Below are 23,770 nucleotides of genomic sequence, written 5' to 3' on the forward strand. Positions count from 1 at the left end.
TGTATTTGCAAATATTAATAATTGTAATTGTATTGCCTATGAAATAACATTTGATTCGGATATATTGAATCTAAATATAAAATACATAGTTTAAATCCAGACAGAACCTTGTGTGTCAAGAAATAAAAACTTAAATGTTGATATAGATTGAATCTGCACAGAAAATTAAGTGTCATCATATTGTGCTTAGAAAAATGAGTTCCTCGAATAGATCAGCGAAGATCACGGATATCCTTTCCCCTTCCCCGTTTTTATGAACCCCTCAGCAGACTTCAGTAGACGCCCTGGCTACTGTGTTTGGTTGCTATTTCCCTGGACCATAGATAAAGTAAATATAAATAAAGTGATGCTCTATGCCTGCTCTCTTGTTTCTGCCATGTACTGCGACTATGCCACTGAAACTGTATATGTGACCGCTTTGCTTTCTTTTATTTAAAAAAAATCTATAAAATAGCTTATAAAAAACAAGAAAAATAAGTTCTATGTGAACACTTGTTCCAAGTTCTACGTTTGATACCCATGCTCGCATGGAGATTAGGGTTACTCTTGTTTTTGTTAAACTAAGTCCCGGAGGTTGGCACTCCAGGACATAGCATAAGCTGGCCCTTGAGAATGGAGTCCACAGGAACATTAATGGCTACAGGAGGGGGGCCATTACAAATACAGCTGGGACCCAGGGAATGGGTCCCCCGGGGCTGGAATCGCACCTCCTTTCCTTTCCTAATATTGGCCAGGCCCCAGGGAATGGGGTCATGGGGCCGAAATCTAGCTGAGAACAGGGGTCAAGTGCACCCCACCCCCTCCTCCCATATTAATATAAACAATTCCACCCCAGGGACGTGGTTTGCCGAGGGCCCCCCTCCCCTCCCAAAAAAAAGTGGGAGGCCGCAATGTTTTTTTTATTGTGCTACTGATCTCCCGCAAATTTACTGCAAAATTTTAAATAATTTTTTTTAAAGGCCTTGGGGACCAGGGTATTCCTACCCTGCCCCCTTGTCTTTTGTGTTTTTCTTCCTGGTTTAAGTGGTGACAGCCAATCCGAACTCAGAATTAGATCTTTCAGATCGGCGGACCTTCAGCATACCAAGATAAACATAAATCTTTTTTTTTTTGATTACTCAAATACTACTGAACTGATATACACCAAATTACAAAAAAAGATCTTTCTGGACCAAGATATAGCTTTCTGCCATTCCATTCTGCGTTTCTGGCTGTAGTCATGTATAAAATCCCTGTAGGAAATTGCATGCGGCCTTGACTTGCCGAATCACCCTGAAACTTTCCAGAGAGCCCCTCAAGTGAGTGGCAAATTAGTTTGGAAAATTGTGAACATTTGTGAAACGGCATCCAAGATATTAGCAAAACAAAACATAATTTTCCTATGGAAACTAGGTTCTAATCATAACTACCTACTGGGGAGGGAGAGAAGGATGGCGAGAGAGCGAGAGCAAGAGAGGTCCGCACTATGTGACACCCCGAGCAGCAGCACACAATAAAGTGAACTTATTACAATGTTTGAAATTTGGGGCTGCGCGTCCCACTTCTAACTTCTGTTACATAGGATTGAGAGTCTCGTGTGTGGAGAGGAGCGGTCTCAGACATCAAAACAGCAATTCATGCTAGCGGTATTCGTCAGCAGACCCATCTCCCCATTTGAGCAGCGGTGCAGGTCGCTCCCCACGCCACCACACAGCCGACAGCTGCCTCGTTGCTCCTGCCGCCGCCATCTCCCGCTCCCTCGTTCCCTCCGCTGCGTCCCCAACCACCTGACACCCATTGGCCACCCCGCTCCCGCCTCCCAGCTGCTCCTCCCTCCCTTTCTACCTCTTAAGGGGGCTGCGCAGTGGCGCAGGAGCGACCTTTGAGCCTGCTCGCAGGCAGGTCGCTCTCCACGCCACCACACAGCCACCAGCTGCCTCGTTGCTCCTGCCGCCGCCGTCTCCCGCTCCCTCGTTCCGGCCACTGCGTCCCCTGCGGCCCAGCCCCCCTGACACCCATTGGTCACTCTGCTCCTGCCTCCCAGCTGCTCCTCCCTCACTACCCACCTCTTATGGAGGCTGCGCAAAGGCAAGCCCGTCTGCGCCCGTCCGCGCCTGGACCATGCCCAGCGCCAGAACTCCTGGACCCCGGGAACACCACAAAACCAGACTCTGCTATGACGCCAGCACCCTCCACGCACTCAACGCTGGCCGAAACCACACCTGCTTCCAAGCCACACCGAAACAGACTCACGGACCTTTCACCTGCCACACCTGCGGCTTCACCTGCGACAGAACCACCAAACCTCCAAGGACCGTACCCAAACACCTCCGCTGCATACTCCTCAACACCAGCTCCGCACGCAAACACGCCGTCGAGCTTTGGGATCTGCTCGACACCTCCGCCCCAGACGTGGCCTTCCTGACCGAGACCTGGTGGAACGACTCCTCAGCGCCCGACATTGCCATAGCCATCCCGGACGGCTACAAGATCACCCGCAGGGATCGTGCCAATGGAATCGGAGGAGGAATAGACATCGTCCACAAGTCCACCCTCAAGGTCGCCACTCACGCAGACAACACCGATCCCGCCACCACCCTCAGAGGAACACTCATCTACAGACCTCCCGGACCCCAAGCACAATTCAGCGACTCCATTGCAGACCTCGCCAGCACCCATGCACTCGCCTCCACAGACTACATCCTCCTCGGGGACCTGAATTTCCACCTCGAGAACAACGACGCCAACTCCGCCACCCTGATTGACAACCTCGGCCTCAGACAACTCTTCATCGCACCCACCCACGCCACTGGCCACACACTGGACCCCATCTTCTCCACAGGCACCCACGTCGCCTTCAACCACACCACCGAAATCCACTGGACCGACCACCGCTGCATCAATTTCACCTTCAACAAACCAACCATGCACCACTGCACCCAACAGCTGCCTCGCCGCTGCTGGAGCAAAGTCACCGAAGACCAGCTGATCACCACCCTCGCCCAGAGCCCACCCACCGACCCCACCAACACAGACGCCGCAGCCAGCAACCTCAGACAGTGGATCGACGACTGCGCCAACACCTTCGCCCCACTCAAGAAACCCTCCAACAACCACGCCAGCAAGAGAGCCACCTGGTTCTTCGACGAGCTGCAGACCTCCAAACACACCTGCCGGAAACTGGAGAAGATATGACTCCACGAATGCACTCCGGACAACCAGGCAGCCCACAACGACGCCACCCGCAGACATCACCACCTCATCAGATTAGCCAAGAGATCCTCCTTCAAAGAGCGCCTGGATAACAACGCACATGAAAGCAAAGAGCTCTTCAGCATCGTAAAGGTACTCTCCAACCCCAGCGCCAACGGCATATTGCCCTCACAAGAACTGTGAAACTCACTGGCCATCTTCTTCCACCGCAAGATCGCTGACATCCATGACCGCTTCAACACCATGACCACCCCGACTTCGCCAGACCCCACCCCACCCCACCTGTGAACACCACCAGCGCCAACCGCCTGACCTCCTGGTCAAACGTCAACGAGACACGCAAGGTCATGAACTCCAGCCACTCAGGATCTCCGTCAGACCCGTGCCCACACCACGTATTCAACAAAGCAGACGCTGCCATCGCACCTCAACTACGGAAGGTCATCAACATCTCCTTCGAAACAGCGACATTCCCGGTAAGCTGGAAACACGCCGAAATCAGCGCCTCCCTCAAGAAGCCCAAGGCAGACCCCAAGGACCTCAAGAACTTCCGGCCCATCTCCCTGCTCCCGTACCCAGAGAAGGTCATCGAGAAAATCGCCAACATGCAACTGGCCCGCCACCTGGAAGACAAGATCTTGGACCAGTCCCAATCCGGGTTCAGACGAAACCACAGCACCGAGACAGCCCTCATCGCCGCCACAGATGACATCAGGCGCCAACTAGACAACGGCGAAACATCAGCCCTCATCCTCCTGGACCGGTCTGCCATCGCACTCTAAAGACATGCCTTCTAGAAGCGGGAAACCAAGAGAAGGTCCTGGACTGGACCACGTCCTTCCTCTCCGGCAGAACCCAGAGCCTCCGCCTCCTGCCCTTCCGATCCGAGGCCACCAACATCATCTGCGGCGTCCCCCAGGGCTCATCCATCAGCTCGATGCTGTTCAACATCTACATGGCCCCCCTCGCACAAGTGTCCCACCAACACGACTTCAACATCATCTCCTACGCCGACGACACCCAGCTCATCCTCTCCCTCACCAAGGACCCGGGACCCACACCGCCAAAACCAACCTCCACGAGGGAATGAAGGCCGTCGCCGACTGGATGCAGAACAGCCGTCTGAAGCTAAACTCGGACAAGACGGAGGTACTCATCCTCGGACCCACCCCTTCAGCCTGGGTCAACTCCTGGAGGCCGACGACACTGGGAGCAGCACCGACACCAACCGATCATGCACGCAACCTAGGATTCATCCTAGACTCCTCCCTCTCCATGTCTAAACAGGTTAACGCCGTCTCCTCCTCCTGCTACAATACCCTCTGCATGCTCTACAGGATCTACAAGTGGATCCCGACCGAAACAAGAAGAACATTGAAACAGGCCCTCGTAAGCAGCAGACTGGACTACGACAATGCACTCTACGCAGGAATCCCAGCCAAACACCTACGACGACTACAACGCATCCAAAACGCCTCCGCCCGACTGATCGTCAATATCCCCCGCCGCAGCCACATCACCCCCCACGAGAGACCTACACTGGCTCCCCGTCGACAAGAGGATCACCTTCAAGCTCCTCACCCACGCACACAAAGCACTCCACAACGCTGGACCAGCTTACCTGAACAGCAGACTCAACTTCTACACCCGACCCGCCAGCTCCGCACCGCCAGCCTTGCCCTCGCCGAAATCCCCCGCATCCAACGAACAACTTCCGGTGGCAGATCCTTCTCCTACCTCTTTGCCAAGACCTGGAACACCCTCCCTACCCACCTACGGCAGACCCAAAACCTACTCGCCTTCAGAAGACTCCTCAAGACCTGGCTCTTCGAGCAGTACCTTGAGACCCTCCCAGGTAAGTAGCGCGCTTTACAAGTACTCTGATTGATTGATTGATTGCAGTAAGGCCAGCAGGAACCAGGTGGGAGGACGTGGGATGCGCTGACAGGGAAACGTTGCAGTAAATCTCTATGGGAGGGCTGGGGCATGTCTAACTACACTGTCGCTCTATTTCTCAGGAACAATTCTCGAAGTGCGATTTAAGCAGGGTAAACATATAACTTTGGTATACGTGGATGAGTGCACCAAACTTGGGGACTTTCAGGATCACCACAAACTTTTCCCGCCCCGAGTATGGTGTCAGATAAAGACACGTAGCGGGTACTGGCTGCAAAGGCACTATTTTCAGAAGCCGGAACAAGATCAAATGCAAACTCAGAGGGGTGAAAGCCGAAGCCTACAATATCAAGCAAACTGGGTAGACTGGAGAAACTCTCCAAAACCAAATTCAAGAAATGGTGGGTAGATACCTCACTCCAAAATTACTTGGATACCGACATGGATATTTACAGTGCCTACATATGAGGAATGAGATCCCCTCATGGTGGAGGAACGGGTACAAAATCTGACAAATTGTTCCAAAACAGTGCTGACAATCCTAATCAAATATGCCTGGTCTCACCGGGACAAGGCCCTTATGAAATACCAATGAAATATCAGAATTTGTAAAGCGCACAGCTACCTCCATAGAGGTGTCCCGGCGCTGGGGGCCGTCTGGAAGATTAAGCGAGCTATTGCCCAGTCTCATGGTGCTGGACTAACCTGCCGCCGGCACCAGGGATCGAACTGTGAAACCCGCGGTCCGGAGTCAGGCCTCCTGGCCGCTGCGCCACACCTCTTCCAGATCGCAGGAATTGGGATTTAGATAACAACCCAAAAGGAGCAAGATCAGATTACCAGGCACACAACAAAAATGCAACAGAGATCTGAGAAATTGGAGAGCTAAATCAAACTACGGAAACAGAGCAAATATGCACATGATATGGCAGACTACCAATCAGGATGTATTTTCACTTTTAACAGGTAGTTTGATATTCTCTACAATACCTCAAAAAACAACATGGGAGATGTGGATGCTTTATCTAAGGTCATGGCTAACACCGAAAGAGATGCCGCGAATGACAGACACTTCAGGTGCATACATCTCGCAAGGAGAGAATAGAAATGTGACTTTTTTAGAGCAGTTTCCCCTCCTAAGGAGGAGGCGAATGACCATCTTGCTACAAAGTCGAAGAAAGACCACACAAGGACGTGGAAGAGGCGCGACTGGCAAAAGAAGTTGCAAAGAAAGAAAGGAACAGGAGAAAACCCCATAGGAACACGCAAAAGGCATCCAAAAACTGGGACAATGAATACAGGTAATAGTGTGGTGAATATCCTATTAAACAGAGACCTCATAGAGACAGAATGCAGGTCTTGTGCTTTGGACATTCATTCTGTCCCACAGGGGTCTTTGACTTGGTTACAACTAGAATTTACCTTTTCAAATTCATCAGACGCCTGAAACTGATGAAATTCTTCAAGACCAATTTGTAGGAAAGTGGGTTTCTGTTGCAGTAACCCCCACACTTTTTACCAGACTATTGATGCATTCTTTCTTGGTGTGCCCTGGGTCCCAGCCAATCAGGCTCCCAAGGGCCTGTGTTCTTTCCCCAAAACTAACCCAATTGGCATCTCTGGTCACAGGTCAGCCCCTGGTAAATAGTACCACAGGTACCCAGGGCACTGTGACCAGGGAAAACCTCTATGAGCTGCAGCGCTTATTGTGCCACCCTTAGAGGCCCTGTACCTTTACACATACACACTGCCTTTGCAGGCTGCATGTTTTGATGCAGAAAAAAGTAAAGAGTGGACATGGCACACATCTCTGTGTGCCATGCCTACAACCCACTGCCCTGGCATAGATCAGTCACCCCTCTAGCTGGTCGCCCTATGCCAGTGGTGAGGGTACAGGTACATGAGCCCTGTACCCCTACAGTGTCCAAGTCCATTCTTAAGCATTGTAAGTGCTGTGCTGCCATTAAGAGTATATGGTGCTGGGAGCTTGTCATTACGAACTCCACAGCACCATAATGGCTACACTGAAAACTGAGAAGTTTGGTATCAAACTTCTCAGCACATTAAGCCCACACTGATGCCAGTGTGGGATTTAATGAGAAATGCACATAGAGGGCATCTTTGAGTTGCCCCCTGAAAAACGACCAGCCTCTGTTGGGTTGCCTGACTGGTAAACACCAGCCTGCCACCACGAGACAGGTTTCTGGACCCCTTGGGTGGGAACCTTCGCTCCCTGGGCCCAGAAACAAAGCCTTTCCTGGGCAGAGGTGTTCACACCTCCCCCAGGCCAGGAAGAGCCATCTGTGGCAGGTGAGCTTCAAAGGCCTGGCAGCCTTCGTAACGCGACCACCAGCCTCTCCTGCTATCAGGAGCAGGCCCCCTTCCGGTCTCCCCTCCCTTTCGGCAGGAAGACAGGCGGGAAAAACTAGCCAGGTGGGGGAGGCGAGGTGTAGCCCACTCTCCAGGGCACTCCCCAATCAGGACTAGGGATTGTGCTCACTCCCCCACGTGGGATGAGCACACCAAGGGTGTAGTCACCCTAAGGTCAGTAGCCCATTGGCTACTGACCTCAAGACCCCTGAAATGCCCCTAAATACAGTATTTAGGGGGCAGCCCTAAACCAAGAAGGGAGCTCCAGCAACAACAAGAAAAGAAGATAAAAGAAGGACTGAAGAGCCGTGCAGAGCTAACAAGAGGACGACGCCCACTGACTTGGCCCCAGCCCTACAGGCCTGTCTCGTCTTGAACCAGCTCCTGCGAAATCCTGGTGTCCTGCAGCCAGCAACCTCGAAAACCCTGGAGGACCTGCCTGCCTTCCCTTCAAAGACTGAATCTCCCGTGAACACAGGACTTGTTCAAACTGTAGCTTCTAGTGCCGGCCAGAGACTGCGAATCCAGCCCAATCTGCACCCGCCGAACACAGCCAGAGCGGAAAAACACCCAAGGAGGTCCCCCGACGATCCTGACCCAAGATATTGCGACCTCTGACCTACTTCAAGCCTCCAGAGGACGCCTGCAGCCTCAATCCAGAGGACCCCCCCTACCGCGACCAGAGCGGGTAAGCATATCCGACGTGCCAAAGCACCCCTGCACCCGACGCCCCATGGCCTTGTGTGCCCAAACCAACGGTGCCTAACCAACTCACGACATCCCAGCTTACCCCTCGAAGTGGTGTTCGCACCCAGATGATCCTAATCCCGAGCCTGCAGTGTTTCTTTGTACCGGAGGTTCTCCATTGAAAATAACAGGGCACCCAACCTCAAAACAGCACCCTGCACCCGGACGCCCTAGTGCCGCTGGGGGTGCAACTTTTGGTGCTACTTTGGCCCCCAACTTGCCCGGAGCTAAACCCTAGGAGCTTTGCTCCCACAACCTCGTGGCCTGCTTGCCAGCAGCCACCAGCCGGAGACCCCCTATCCTCCACAGGATAACATTGGGTCTCAACATTCTACACCCGGCCGCCCTAGTGCCGCAGAGAGTGCAATCTCAGTACATCTCTGAGCCTGGGAGACCCCTGAGTCTAACCCCAGAATCTTAACTCCCACTGTGGTTTACTTACCTGCAAACCGATAACCTGTTTTTCCTCCGTAGGATAACATTGACAATTTCCCTCACAAAAAGTTTTTAAGTGTAGAGTTTTGAATAACCAAAACGTGTTCTCACCTGTTTGCAGGACATGTCCCAGTGCTGTATCTAGGCATCCAGCACTGCGTTAGAAAAAGTAACGTAAAAGTAACTTACCTGCAATTTGTTGAACTGTATGTGTTGCATACTACTGCTCCCCTGTAAATCAAACAAAGTACAATTTCTATTGCATTTTCAATTTCTATATCATTAACTTATTACTGAAAAGTATTTAATGCTTACCTGTGCCAGGCTTGCTTGGTTCTAAAAATAAACAACTGTATATTTTTATACAAAATCAGTTGGCCTAAAGTTCAGTTCTTGAGTGTGTGAATTTATTTGCTGACTGAGTCTGTACATCAAATGCTTAACACTGTCCTCCGATACTGCCTTACTGCTCAGCCAAGCTACCACTATTAGAGAGTAAGGTTCTATCTAACTTTAACCTCTGCCTACCTTTTGGGGTACTTGGACTCTATACACACTATACCTCATTTTGGTGTAGTATATATAGAGCCAGTTTCTTAAAATAAAAAAAATGTAAATCCGTATTTGTAAAGCTCGAACTACTCACCCTTACAGGTCTCAAGGCGCTGGGGGCCATCGTGTGAATTAAGTGAGCTATTGCCTAGAGTCACATGGTGCTAAGCTGAGCTGAGCTGCAGCCGGAGCCGGGGATCGAACAGTAAACCCGCTGCGCCACACTTCTCCACTTACATAATTCAGCACCCAAAGCTAGGGGCACACCATCAGTGGACCACCCTGCCCTTAATGAGTTGGAAGGTGGGGGATGCAGACTTTCTCACATTGGTAGAATTGCAGGTCAATGCTGCCACTTTTAATGATGTTGAGCAAATGCTGCATAAACAAGATATTGCTTTTGAATGCAGTCTATACACAGATTTTAAACCCAAATCCCAATTCACACCCATGTTCGGTTTCAACAGGATTGATGCCTTCCATGAGAAGGTCGTCAAAGACCTCAGGGAGCTAAAGGCTAAAGCTAATAGAGTTAGAAAGAACATTACATAGTGTCAAATGAAAGCCATTGAAACCTAAGCTAATGATACTAACATTGTAATTCGCCCAGCTGATGGGGGGATGGGGTCATGGTAATGCCTTCTGATGTAACTCAAAGAAGCACAAAGACAGTTAGATGGCAGGAATTGCTATAATATTCTCTAAGAAGTACGTCTGGCTATGCGTCAGGAGTAGAGGAGAGGAAAAGGGAAGCAAAAAGGGAGACTAAGTACTACGTAGAAAAGGAGGGGAGAATTCATTCAGGACAAGAACCCTCACTCACCGTTAGGTGACATGCTTCATCATATGGGTTCCCTCCTCACACCGTGGTGTGGGCTACGACTCCCCAAGGGGAGGAGCAGAGGTGTTCTCATTAGATGAGCGTAAAAAGTACAGGTGAATGAGGGACAGAGTGCAGAAAAGAGTGATAAGGTGAGGTTTAAAAAAGGTCTGAGTCCACTGAAAGTTTATTAGGTGGTCACAGTGACATAGTTAAAAGGAAAGAGGATTAGGGATGCAACAGATATACCCTAGTTCATAAGGTCAACATGTTTCTGCCACTCGTGGGTCCCCTAAAAGGTATCAGTCAGGACCTAAAATGTAAAGTCAGGGGGCGTGGCCAAGATGGCGGGCTAATCAGACGTGGTTTCCCTCGGCTTGAACCCGTTATAGCCCTTATAATAGCTGACATACCCCCGTTAGCAAAGCGTTGCACCCCGAGGGGGGAGTCTTGGTGGGCACTTACCTCTGGACCCGCCTGTTGCCCCAGAGGTGACGCTGTGGGCTGCAGAGATCCAAGACACGGACTGGCCGGCGTGGGAGCGGAGAGAGCGGCCCTGCCCCAGAGGACGGGCATCAGAGAGAAAGCGGGAAGGCTGCCTGACTGCCCGGACAAGACTACACACACGGAGTGCCCCAGAGCTGGAGGGGCGGGTGCCGGCGGCCGTCCGGGAAGTCGGCAGAGGAGAGGAGCGGCGGCCACTGTGTGCCGAGGTGGCCTTCTGCGAAAATTGAGGCCCCGGCTTGGGGCCTGCACGGCCTACACTGACATAGCAGCAAGGGGGCGGGCTGTGCCGACACCGCCTATCAACAGCCTGCCTGCGAGGTGAGCGGAGTACCAGAGCGGTGGCTGTGGGGAGCAGGGGCCCCGACTCCAGATTGCCGCCGGGCCACTGCACAGGCCTTGCCGGCCTGCTGCGACGAGTGGGACAGAAGAAAGGAGCGAGTCCCGTGGGCCGCAGTGGGACGGAGGGTGGTGCCCCCCACGCCCTTGTGAGGCGGACTCCGGGGGACTGCGTTCAGGGCAGGCAGGCCACGAGACCGTGAGGATTGAGGCCTGGGCCAGCGGCGAGAGCTGCCCGGAACGACCACGACGGGAGGCGGGGCTTGCTGGGCCTCCCAGCCGCACATTTCACCCGCTCCTCGGACCCAGCCCTCCATAGCTCCCCCGGTCCTGGATTGCACACCGGCGGGGGGCGCCCAGCACCGGCGTCGAGAGGGGTGGTGGGCAGGCCCAGGGGCCACTACCAAAAGCCCCAGCAGGGGCCCGAGATGAGACCGAAGCGGGCCTTCCTGCAGCCGGCGCGAAGGCCGGGAGATACGGCGGAGAACTGACCACGGGGACCCTCGCGAAGGTGAGGAGCAGGATTTGGGGTTGGCTCGGGGGACCTGGAGATCGTGCCTCCGGAGGGAAGAGCACGGGAGCCTAACGAATGCCAGGCCTGCGATGTCTTGAATTGGTGGATGAGGACGGCTGTTCACAGAGGGGGCAGGGGCCGACTGAGAGGAGACACCGGGGACAGCTGAGAAAAGAGGCGAGGCAGCACTGGATCTCTGCGGGGCCCCGGAGAGGAGTTCGGAATTCCGCCCACAGTGGCGGTGCGGCCTCGGGAAGCTCCCGGCGAGGGGCCTAGCGAACCTGGCTCGGCCCTGATCACCAGAGCCCTACAACACAACGGAGACGGAACCCACGGAGCCCCAGGAACTCGACGGCGGGCACACAGACAAGGGATCCTGAGCAGCGGGTCCAGCGGACCGAATAGCCCCTGTAACTGGGGCGACAGGACTAGGAGTACGTACACCGGCGGTTCCGAAGCAGCCCTGAAACTTCCGGGAACGTCAGCAGGTACTCACAAACCAAGGAGAGCACGCAGCTGGTAGACAGCACACCTGAGGCACTGAACCCTTCACACGAGCCAGATTTACCCCGAGACCTCCTGGTTGTGTCTACACGGGTCCCTGCTGTCCGGGAGGTTCCCACGACTGGGAACGGCATGGCTAACGCAGGACGCAGGGGGAACCGCACTATAACAGATATGCTCATAAGACCACCCCAAAAGGAGGGAAAACCCAGGCTCCCCCTTCGCCTCCAGCCGACTCCACGGCGACACAACGAGAAAACGAAGAGGCGCCCATCACGAGGACCTTACTGGAGTCACTCTTCAATAACCTGCGAGACGATTTCCAGGCGTTGAAACAGGACATAGCTGGTGAGCAGCGAGAAATCCGTAGGGACATGGACGGACTAGGGGAACGAGTGGCCGCGGTGGAGGACGTTGGCCATGCCCCCAGCGAGGAGCTGGTTCACCTTCAACAAGAGGTCCTTCGACTACAGGAACAACAGGTGGACTTACAGGCGCACGCGGAGGACCTCGAGAACCGTTCCCGGAGAAACAACATTCGGGTCAGAAATGTACCGCTCAAAGCAGAGGAGAACAGCATCACTTGTTACTTGCAGGACCTCTTTAGGGACATACTGGGGGAACCATCGGACTTCGTCATCCGCATAGATCGCGCACACAGAGTGGGCTTGGCGAGACGAGCGCCGGCCCCGCCGCCGGACATCCTAGCATACACTCCAGATTTCCTCCTGAAGGAGCGGATTTTACAGTTAGCCCGACAGAAGCAACCTCTGCAGTTCCAGGGTGACCCAGTCACCCTGTTCCAAGACTTATCAGCCATCAAACTACAAAAGAGGCGAGATTTCAAGGTGGTTACGACATTCCTACGCAATAACGAGGTACCATACTCATGGGGTCATCCATTTCGCCTAATCTTTAAATGGCAGGGAAAGCTGCACCATCTCCGCTCTCTTAGCGACACCTGCACTCTACTGAACATTGACCTGCCGGAGGATGAAGAGTCTGGGGGAGCCTCCCCACACAGGATGGGCTGGCGCGGCACTCCCGCAATGGATGGCAACGGGTTCGTCGGCGGCGCCAGTCAAAGGTGCGCCTCAAGCCCGACCCCACGACGATAGCCCAGGAACGCGAAGCAGCCGTCCAGGAGGTGGTCAGGGACACCACAGCTCCCTCATGAGATGCCTGGCAAGGGGGGTAGCCTTTCACGCTTTGATATGTCAAGGGGGGAATGGCGGGGGCCAAGAGGGTTGCCGCTGCCACGTTTTCCAACTCGAAGACTTTCTACGGACCTGAACTTTGTTGCACCAGGCCTGGGACTATGGTTTGCATCTGGGGTTTTCACGATGGGGGACGGGAGGAGATAGGAGGGAGGCAGAGGAGGGTTGAAGGTGTTTGTTGAAGTTCCTGCAGTTGGGGTTAGGGGGGTTCGGGGAGGAGGGGGTTGGAGGGTGGGGAGGTTGTCCAGTGCTCGAAGGAAGGGTGGAGGGAAGGTTGGGGATTGAGTTTTTGGGGTTGGGGGAGAGCGAGGGGGGGCCCTCCTTGTCCAAGATCTTTTTCTTTTTGAAGCTCTCCGTCCCGCCACACAAGATGCACTGCGTAGCACAGGCCAGCCTAACCGCTTAAGATGTCCCGTCCACTGAAAATTCTCTCCCTCAATGTGCGAGGGCTTAACAATCCCAATAAGCGCAGGGCGATACTCTCCCTCCTGGAACATACCGCTGCTGATATATGCCTCCTACAGGAGACGCATTTACTGCCGAAGGATCATCACCGCCTTAAGTCTAGGTCCTTCCCCCTGCAATTTTGTTCCTCAGCGGCTAAGAAGGTGGCAGGCGTAGCAATCTTGGTGTCCAAATCCTTCCAGGGACAGGCCTTACAGAAGGAAGCAGAGATTAAGGGCAGGCTGCTCATACACCGCTTCATGGTTGGGGGACACACACTACTAGTGGGTTCCATTTACGCACCTAACGAGAGGCAGGAGAAATTCCTTCACACAGCACTAGAGACAGCCACTGCCAACACGCACCCACATCTACTCCTGGGAGGGGACCTCAACATAGTGTTCCACAACACGGCGGATCGTAACAACCAACGCTACGGGCAAGTAGGGGCACTTTCTAGGGCAGGTCACACTCATCTCTCAGACCTAGGCCTGGCTGACCTATGGAGACATCTTCATCCCACAGCCACTGCATACACCTACTACTCGGCAGCACATAAGTCTTATGCGCGGCTTGATTATTTTCTATGCTCCCCGCAGTTAGTCCTCCGCGCGCAAGACGTGGACATTCTCCCGACCTCTCTGTCAGATCATTCTCCGATACTGGCATCTTTCCTTTTCCCGAGTGTGTCCGGTCCGCAACGGCATTGGCGCTTACGGGACACTCTGCTCCAGAGCCCTACTATAGTGGAGCGGATTGGGACCGCCATCACCCAATTTCTCACTCACAACGCCAACACAGATACTAAGGCCACCCAATGGGCCGCACTCAAAGCAGTTCTCCGGGGAGAATTCATCTCCATAGCGTCGGCCAATAACAGAGAACGCGCTCTGAAAAGAGCAGAAATAGCCCAACGTGTCGCAGAGCTCGAGCAGATGCATCAGCGCACGGGAGCGGCACGAGCATGGCGCCAACTCTGTACAGAGAGGAAAATGCTGGCAGCCATAGACCAGGACGTGGTGGAGTACGCCGCCATACGTCACCGGCATGCCTACTATACCGGTGGAGATCGGTGCGGGAAGCTTTTGGCGAGTAAGCTACGTAAGCAACGCCAAAGGCAGGGCATTCGCACCATTAGGTCCATCGCGGTGAGCAGATCACGGATGATGCAGCTATTGCCGCAGCATTCGGAGCCTTCTACGCCAACGTATATGCTGCGGACACTCTTGACGTACTAGCAAGCCAGGCATATTTGGAGAGTGTACCCCTCCCGTCCTTAAACGAGGCGCAAGCAGAGTTCCCTGATCGGCCTATCGGGCTGGACGAGGTGATATAGGCGATATCCCGCCTCAAACTAGGGAAATCACCAGGCCCTGATGGCTACTCAGCGGCCTTCTACAAAACCTTCTGTCACCAGGTGACCCCGATCCTACGAGACCTCTTCAACACCTTTGACCAACCTGGTGCAATCTCTGCAGACCTGTTGGAAGTGGCGATATCGGTTCTACCGAAACTGGGCCGCGACCACACCCAGTGAAATGAAATGAAATGAAATGAAAAAGAAATTTCTAAAGCGCACTGCGGCCAAGCGGCTTCCTGGCGCTAAGGAGCACATCAGAATCTACAGAGGGTCCCAAGGGGATTAGCCGGGGAATGCCTGAAGAAAAAGAAAAGTTTTGAGGGCTTTACGAAAGTGGGAGAAAATAGGGATAGAGCGAATGGAAAGAGGGAGATTGTTCCAAATCTGGGGGGCCCGCACGGAGAATCGGGTGCCCCCGGTGCGGGATTTGCGGAAGCGGGGGACGTGAAGAAGAGAAAGAGAGGAAGAGCGGAGAGAACGACTGGGGGCGTGAGAAGAGATTAGAGAGTTAATGAAAAGCGGGGCAGAGCGAGCGTGCGCCCGGAAGGCCAAGCAAGCTAGTTTGAACTGGGACCTGAAGTGAACCGGGAGCCAGTGGAGGGTTTTGAGGGCCGGGGTGATGTGGGAGGATTTGGGAAGACGAAGGATAAGGCGGGCCGCCTGGTTTTGGATGGCCTGGAGACGGCGAGTTTCGTAGGCAGGAATACCTACGTACAAGCCGTTTCCATAATCCAGGCGGGATGTAATGAGGGCCGTGATAATGGTTTTGAGAGCGTCAACAGAAAAGAACCGGGAGATCTTACGAATTAAACGGAGGGAGGAAAAACATGAAGACACAACGGAACTGATTTGGGCATGCATGGACAGATCATTGCTGATCTTGATGCCCAAGGTCCGGACAGAGGAGACTGGGGAGGGGGGGAGGGCCAAAAGAAAGGGGCCAGTGAGCTGAGGACCAGGGATTAGACGAGCCACCAGTGAGGACGAGCTCTGTCTTGTCGGGATTGAGCTTCAAGTGATTGAAGCTCATCCACTGGGAAATGAAAACAAGAGTGGAACAAAACTTAGGGAGAGAGTCAGCTGGGGATGAAAGATCAAAGACGAGCTGGAGGTCATCTGCGTAGTTGTACACAGAGACCCCCAGCTCAAGAAGAGAGGAGATGAGGGGGCGGATGTAAAGGTTGAAGAGAAGGGGGGAAAGGGAAGAACCTTGAGGGACCCCACAGGTGACCGGAAGAGGGGAAGCAGAAAAGTCAGAGAGGTGAACTGCCTGTGATCTGCCTTGAAGGAAGGACGCAATCCCAGAGAAGGCAGTGCCTTGGATGCCCGCTGCGCCGACACGGTCGAGAAGGATGGCATGATCGACCGTGTCGAAAGCAGCGGACAAATCCAAAAGGACCTGGGGAAGGTTGCTGTCTGCCTTCCCCTTAAGTTCATCCAGGACCACGTGGACCACACCCTCAGTGGAGTGGCCGGGACGAAAGCCCGCCTGGTGGGAGGCCAAGAGATGGTTCTCCTCAATATAGGTGGAAAGGCAGTATGTCACGTAGCTTTCGAGAATCTTCCCTAGGTAGGGGAGAAGGGAAATCGGCCTGAAATTAGATGGAAGAGAGGGGTCCAGGCCGGCTTTTTTCAAGATAGGAAAAACAATAGCAGATTTAAAGGAGGAGGGAACACAACCCGAGGCCAAGGAGGTGTTGAGAAAAGTAAGGGGGGGGGGGGATGGGACAGCTAGTGTAGAGAGTTCTGAGGATCCGTGCGGGAGCACAGTCCGCAGGGGAGCCGGACTTGATCTTGACAAGCAGGTCGAGGAAGAGCTCAGCTGAAATTGGTTCGAAATGATCCAGAACAGAGGGAGATAGATGAGAATGATCAGACAGTTCAGGTTGAGACACAATGGGAATGTTGGCCTTAATGGTAATGATTTTATTGATGAAATAATCGTTCAAAGAATGGCAGAGAGATTGAGAAGGGGCAGGAGAGAGACAGGCGCGATCAGAGGTGGCAAGGCTGTGAACTAGTGAGAAAATCTGACGAGATTTGTTAGCCGAGAAGGCCACTCGCTCAGTAAAATATTTAGATTTGGCCGCTAAGATGGCTTTTTTATAGTTGTTAAGGAGGGCTTTGTATTTGAGGCGGAGGGTAGGGCAGTAGTTGTGTCGCCAATGACGCTCCGAACGCCTGAGCTCTAATTTCAGGGATTTAAGGTCGCTGGAAAACCACTTGTGAGCGTCATGGAGGCGAGCTGATTTGATCTTTTTGAGTGGGGTGACCTGGTCGCAAGCAGAAGAAAGCCAAGTGTTAATAGCATCCGCCTGACTTTCCAAAGGCAGGTCAGTCAGGATGGGGGCGGATGAGAACAATAAAGAAGAAAGATAGTTAAGATCAGTCTTGTTCCAGCTTCGAGCCAAGATGTTTTTAGGCAAGGGGGCTTTCTCAGCTTGACCCAAGTGCAGCTCCTACAGACCGATTTCCCTCCTAAATATTGATATTAAGCTCTACACTGGGATCCTAGCGAACAAATTGGCATCGTACATGCAGCAGTTGGTGGAGCCGGACCAGGCGGGCTTCATTCCCCAATGGCAGACCAGCGACAACACCAAACGAGTCCTCCATCTCATAGAGATGGGGTCCCGGACGAGGCCAGGCTGCATGTTGCTCCCCATCGATGCCGAGAAGGCCTTCGATAGGTACACTGGACCAATCTAGAACTCGTGCTGAGGCGATTCGGTATAGGGGAGACTCTCTGCACCCGCATATTGAATTGCTACCGCCAGCCTAACGCTACCGTCCGGGTTAACGGGCACACCTCTCCGCGTTTTCCAATAGGCAGGGGCACCAGACAAGGGTGTCCTCTCTCCCCAATCTTGTTTGCGCTCTACATGGAGCCGTTGGAGCAGCAGATTCGGCAGCAGGACCTCATTAAGGGATCAAATTCTGAGGAGACGTACACAAGATTAGCTTATATGCAGATGACATTCTGCTCTCCCTTACAGAACCATTGCAATCCCTTAGGGCCCTCTTTACTGAGCTCCATACCTTTGCAACGGCATCCTGTTTTAAAATTAATCTCGAGAAATCAGAGGCTCTGAACGTATCTTTGCCAGCGGAGGTACTCGCCGAGGCCAAGGGTGAGTTTGATCTGAGATGGTCTGACTCCTCGATCCCATACTTGGGAGTACTGTTAGCCCCGACCCTGCAAGCTACAGCCGACACCAACTATGCCAGGCTCTGCGCCCGCCTCAACGAGGACCTTAGGAGATGGAAGTGGCACTCGCTCTCTTGGCTGGGGCGGATTGCTGCCGTCAAGATGACGCTACTGCGCAATTCCTTCATGTGTTCCAGACCCTCCCGCTGCGACCCCCAATGGGTTGGCTCCAACGAGCGCAGTCTGACTTGGCACGCTTTATCTGGAACGGGCGCCGTCCGCGTTTCAAGCATGCGATAGGCGGGGTAGGGGTTCCTGATCTTACTTTATATTACCAAGCAACGCAACTTGGCACACTGGTGGAATGGCACCAACTAGAGTCAGGTAAACACTGGCTCTTTCAGGACCAGGCAGTAGCTGCCAGACCCCTCCAGGGAATCCCGTTCCTGCCTCGTTGCCATAGGGCCCCCAACCTATACGCGTCACACATCACAAGCACGGTCCTGGAGGTGTGGGACAAGGTGGCGGTCAAACATGGCCTTACTTCGTTTCCCTCCCCGATGACCCCGCTCTTCGACAACCCCGATTTTTCCCCAGGCCTGGACCCTGGGGCGTTTACAGCCTGGAGGCGCACGGCCTGCAGGGACTTGTCATACATGTTTGACCTGAACAGGATCCTGCCCTTCCAGAAAGTGAAGGAGAACTATGGCATATCTGAAGCGGATCGCCTACTCTACCTGCAAGCTCGACACTGGGCTTTACAGCCAACAATCAGACCAGGCGCAAAACGCTTTCTCACCCCATACGAAAAGTGGCTGCTGACACGCACCTCAGATAAGAAACTCATTTCAGATTTATACCAACAACTACTCCTCACCAATAAATACACATACAACGCAGGTAGGGTCAGATGGGAGAGAGACTTGGGGAGACAGCTTACACATAAAGAATGGGAAGGCATATATCACAGGGCCAGGCACTCTGCCTACCACACCGGGCTCACCGAGACCTTGACCAAGGTGACCATGTACTGGTACCACACACCAGCACGCTTACACAACTGGGATCCCCGCGTCAGTGACCGTTGCTGGAGGGGCTGTGGAGAACTCGGCACATTAGAACACTTGTTATGGAGCTGTGACCGCCTGCAGCCCTACTGGAGCTCCTTCCTGGATGAGATAGACTCCCACTTAGACACTCAACTTCCCAGATTCACGGCCTATGTCCTCCTCGGGCTCCCCAACACACTAATGTACCCCTTAAAATCCAGGCGGGGAAGACTAATAGCACTAGGGGCAGCTGTCCAGAATATTGTGGTGCACTGGAGGACCATGCAGCCCCCCCATACTCAGGCTGGTTACATAGACTGTGGATGATACTAGGGATGGAGAAGTTGTCACTGGCAAAGGCGGGGCGAGGAGAGGAGTTTGCGGCACTTTGGCAGCCGTTTCTGACCCTACTCACGGGAGAATTCAGGGAACTAAGCTGCCCCCGGTACCTGCGCTTACTGAGTCTAGCTGACACCCCACTTGAAGAACCCAAAACTCAGCCGCGCAAGCGGAAAATCCAGCCTGACGTTTAACGTGCATCCTCATATCTGGGACCGAGGGCTTTCGTGTTATACTTTGTTTTTCTTTCCTCTTGCTTTGCTTAAATGGACAAGGAGGGGGCGAGGGAGGGACGGGGAGGGGGAGGAGGGGGGAGGGAAGACTTCGATACCCATATTTCCCGTGGCTGGAACCCTATCCAACAGACACTGATCATATTTCTACTGCCTTCCGCTTGATGGGGGTTCTGTGCCAGTGGCTCAGCACTAATATACCGAATGTCGAATGTGGTCTCTTTGTTTTTTCTGTTTTGATGAAAATAATTAAAGATTTAAACCACAAAATGTAAAGTCACTCTGCAAAAGTGGTATAGTGAAAAAGAGGAATTCAAATTATACAAGCCTCCACTGGAACTGTGTGGCCAGTTGTTTAAAGTCCCTCTTCCTTTCAGCGGGATTCGTATAAGAATGTACAATATATTCATGTACACTCTCATGGTGCCCAGCTGTTAGTCCGATATATCTTTGTAAAGATTACCCTCAGAGTTCCACCTAAACTCTGCGTAAGTGTCATGGTGTAAACGGATCAAAAAATTAAGTAAATATGATGGGAGTCTTAGTTCTCTCAGGTGGCCTCCTCTTATGGTCACTTCCTTCCATATCAACAAAAGGAATCTAAAAACTTGGTCTGTGGTGTTTGTAGAGGCCCTAAATCCAGCCTGTAGATTTGTCAAAACATTATTTTCCTCTATCCAATTTTGTATCCTGGTGAAAATAATTTTACAGAAGATTTTTTTGGGAGACATCGATAAGGCGGATAGGCCTGTAGTTTCCGGGAGACACTTTGTCTCCCTTTTTGTAAATAGGGATAATCTTGGCACCCCTCCAGGTCTCCGGAATTTCGCCCCCACACAAAATAGCATTGAAGACCACTTGGAGGAGAGGTCCCCATATTATAGGGTCAGCCTTCTACATATCTCCCGGAAGCTTATCTAGACCCGTGGCATTCCAATTCTGTAGTGATTTTATAGCTAAGGTAGTTTCCTCTAGGGTAATAGCAGTCTCCTCGGGATCTCATTTGTGGGCCGGGGTCATAGGCAACCCATTGACCTGCATAGAACTGCTCAAAATATCCCTCCCACACCTGGGGCTGTATATGGAAGTCGGTTTCTATTTTCAAATTGGGTGACCCTTTTGACAGAAGGTGCCAAAACAATTGGCTATTCTTCTGCATCGATGCATCTACAAGCGAGCACCAGTTTTCTGACTCCCATCCCTTTTTGCCTTAGCTTCAAGCTAGTTTATACTGCTTCCTGCTGTTTTTAATATCTATAGGAGATTTTAACTTTACCGCCACAATTAGATCATATTTGGCTTTTATACAGGACTTATTGAACCATGGAGCTATTCTCCGTTTGAATAGATCTTCATTACATTGTTTGTTAAAGAATGATATTATTGTGGTGGTCAGTAGCAGGAATATGGCCATGATGTTGTCTATACTGGTAGCAGTATTACTCAGGTCGGGGAGAGTCTGCTTAACCTCAGAATATATTTTAGGGAGTGCAGTTGGATCAGCCAGTATATAGTCAATCCTGGTCTTAGTTTCCCCCCTCTTAAAACGTATAGCATGCCTCTGTCAGAATCTGTATGACCGTTGGAGGCTCGGACCCCATAAGTAGTGGTAAATGATCAGACCTGTTGCCCCACCTTAGTGCATTTCTTAATGGGTGACATTTGGAGCTTCGCAATCCCTCTAGCTTTAGCTCCATCTGATATTAGCTCATGTATATAATCAACAGGTTCAAAAGTTATGTTGAAGTCGTCAGCAACTATAAGTTGGTAATTCCCCTTAGCTATATCAAGATAGTTGGTTAGCATTGTTATTGTGCCAGATAGCTTGTGGGGACTACTAAAACGATTATAGATGTTAAATAACCTAACTTGACTATTCTCTTTCAGAGAGAACAGTTCCAGCCCAAGTATTTCCTCAGAACCAAGGTATGAAACCTTAATTTTGCAGGCTAGTGTATTTTAACCCAAATTAGAAGGCCACAAGCTGTGGGGCTGACTGTTGACTGCTTAGCTTCAATGCTGCAAGTGGTGAACCCCACCCTGTGAACCCGCCCTACCGCCCAGGTTTCCTGTAGTAGGCATAGATGGAAATCATCCACTAGCTTACACCAGTCAGGGCCAATTAGCTTGGACTTTACGCCTGCAACGTTCCAGGATAGGATTTTCAGGTCCTGGAGTTCCAACATCGGTTCCTGGGTGCTTCCTGTGATGTTTATTTCTCCCTCAGGCTCTGGTTGTTGGAAGTGGTGACAATTCTTACTTACTAAGTCGCTTGGGGCAATATCATTATTAATATAGATCTCAGAGGTTTCTTCCGACTGTGTGGCCGGTGGTTCCTCTAGAGTGATTAGTGGAGGAGAAAATACTATGGGTAGTCAGTCTTGGGAATCTAGATCAGACAGTAGTTGGTATCTATTTCTTAGTTCCAGGAGGGGAATCTCCTGGCGCATAGGGGGCTTCTTAATAGGTAGCTTGGTGATCAGTGTGCCCCCCCTCTGCATTCAAAGTGCCTATAGAAGAACCCAAGTGGTAGAATGTTGATCCCTAGTCCCAACCTCTGGTTAAGTGTGACCCCCAACCAAGCAGCTATCTTGCTAAGATTGGGGATTCACAATTTATGACAATACAGTCACCAGCAAAAGACTTACATAATGGGCCAACCCACTTTAGGAACAGAATATCGTGATAATTGGTGTTTAAGAAATTTGAATCCTGTTATAACCAGTGGCAGACTTTATTCTTCAACTGGTTCTGTGATTCTTTTTGTTTTTCTTGCAGCGAGGGGACATTAGCAAGAATTGCTACGTAGGGGCAACACTCGGGTGGAAGATGAAGAGTCGCCTTATCATCTCGATTAATCAGTCTATTTTGGTGGGTGATCTTATCAGCCACAACAGTTGGGTCAGTAATAGAACCGACCGAGCCCCTCCCACGACAACCATCATTCCACAACCTGGATCTCCTTATCAATTGCCTTTGCAGCCCGAAGAAGAAAACAATCAAGTGTGGAGTTTGTCAGGGCTATTGGTGTAGCTGCCTTTCCCCCAGCGATTTCACATTTGCTGCCATTCCTAAGGAATTGAATTACAAGAGTTACGTGAGGAGAGTATGCTTATTTGAGCAGGAGGAGCAGGAAAGATGTGTTCTTGACGCCCTGTGTTGGACGACCAGTAGTAGAGGCATGCGGGTATCCAAAACCAGCGACCAGGCCCCGCCCGCCTCTTCCTGCCGCTGACGGGCTTCACCTGGGCACACCTGCGGGCATCCCGGTGAGTGTGGATTAAGTACATGAGAGAAAGAGAGCACAACATGACAGTAAGAGCAGCACAGCGCACGGGATGGAGCAGGTATTTGGCAGGAGAGAAGAATACCAAAGTGAGAAATGGAAAACACATGCCGTTTCTTGGAGTGCCTAACCAAAATTTAAAAAAGTTCTCTAAAAGTGACCAGTGGAAGGATACCAATCAGCCAGTCAAAAGGATGGTAAAAATGCAATGCTATGGGGAGGGACAAACACATGAGGAAGAAGGTAGGCCATTGAATAAGAAGTAATGATAAGAGTGATAAGAAAGACAACAAATGGTAAGCAATGGCCAAATGTTAATCTTTGGGAAGCCCACAAAAGTCTTGTATGCGAGATAAAAATACACTTCATCTTCAGCGAACCGAGGGACCAGCTGCTCATATACTTCATTATGGGACTGTGCAGCCCATGCACTGCCCTAAAGCAAGAAACTGTTTTTTCCTCTATGTGAAACTGTATACTTAAAATTTACTTCCATTTATATCTTCCTTAAAATAAAGAAAAAAGATTTGATAAGCAAAACTTCTCCATTTACCCCCAGCTTTGACTTTCTAGTACTTACTTACAGAAAATAAAATTAAAATAAAATGTTGCTTTTTGAAAAACACAGTGTTCTGATTTGTAAAGAGACTAATTTCTCCAAGTTAAAATATTCTTGCATCCCGCACATGGATGGCAATATTACACTGTTTATAAAAATACATCCCTTGACGGAGAATACATGTCTTAAGAACTCCTAACTACATTCCACTTCCTGTTTTTAAAATAGATAAAAAGAAACATCAGCTTTTACAAACAACTGC

At 51.6% G+C, this 23,770-nt stretch overlaps 1 protein-coding gene across 1 annotated transcript in view; it reads right to left on the minus strand.

Annotated features, from left to right (window-relative positions):
• The window catches only part of SDE2 (spliceosome associated SDE2), a 200,834-nt gene that overhangs the window by 75,982 nt on the left and 101,082 nt on the right, over positions 1-23,770 (minus strand). The window lies entirely within an intron of this gene.

The sequence above is a fragment of the Lissotriton vulgaris genome, chromosome 6 (genome assembly GCF_964263255.1).
Source record: "Lissotriton vulgaris chromosome 6, aLisVul1.2, whole genome shotgun sequence".
Lineage (NCBI taxonomy): Eukaryota > Metazoa > Chordata > Amphibia > Caudata > Salamandridae > Lissotriton > Lissotriton vulgaris.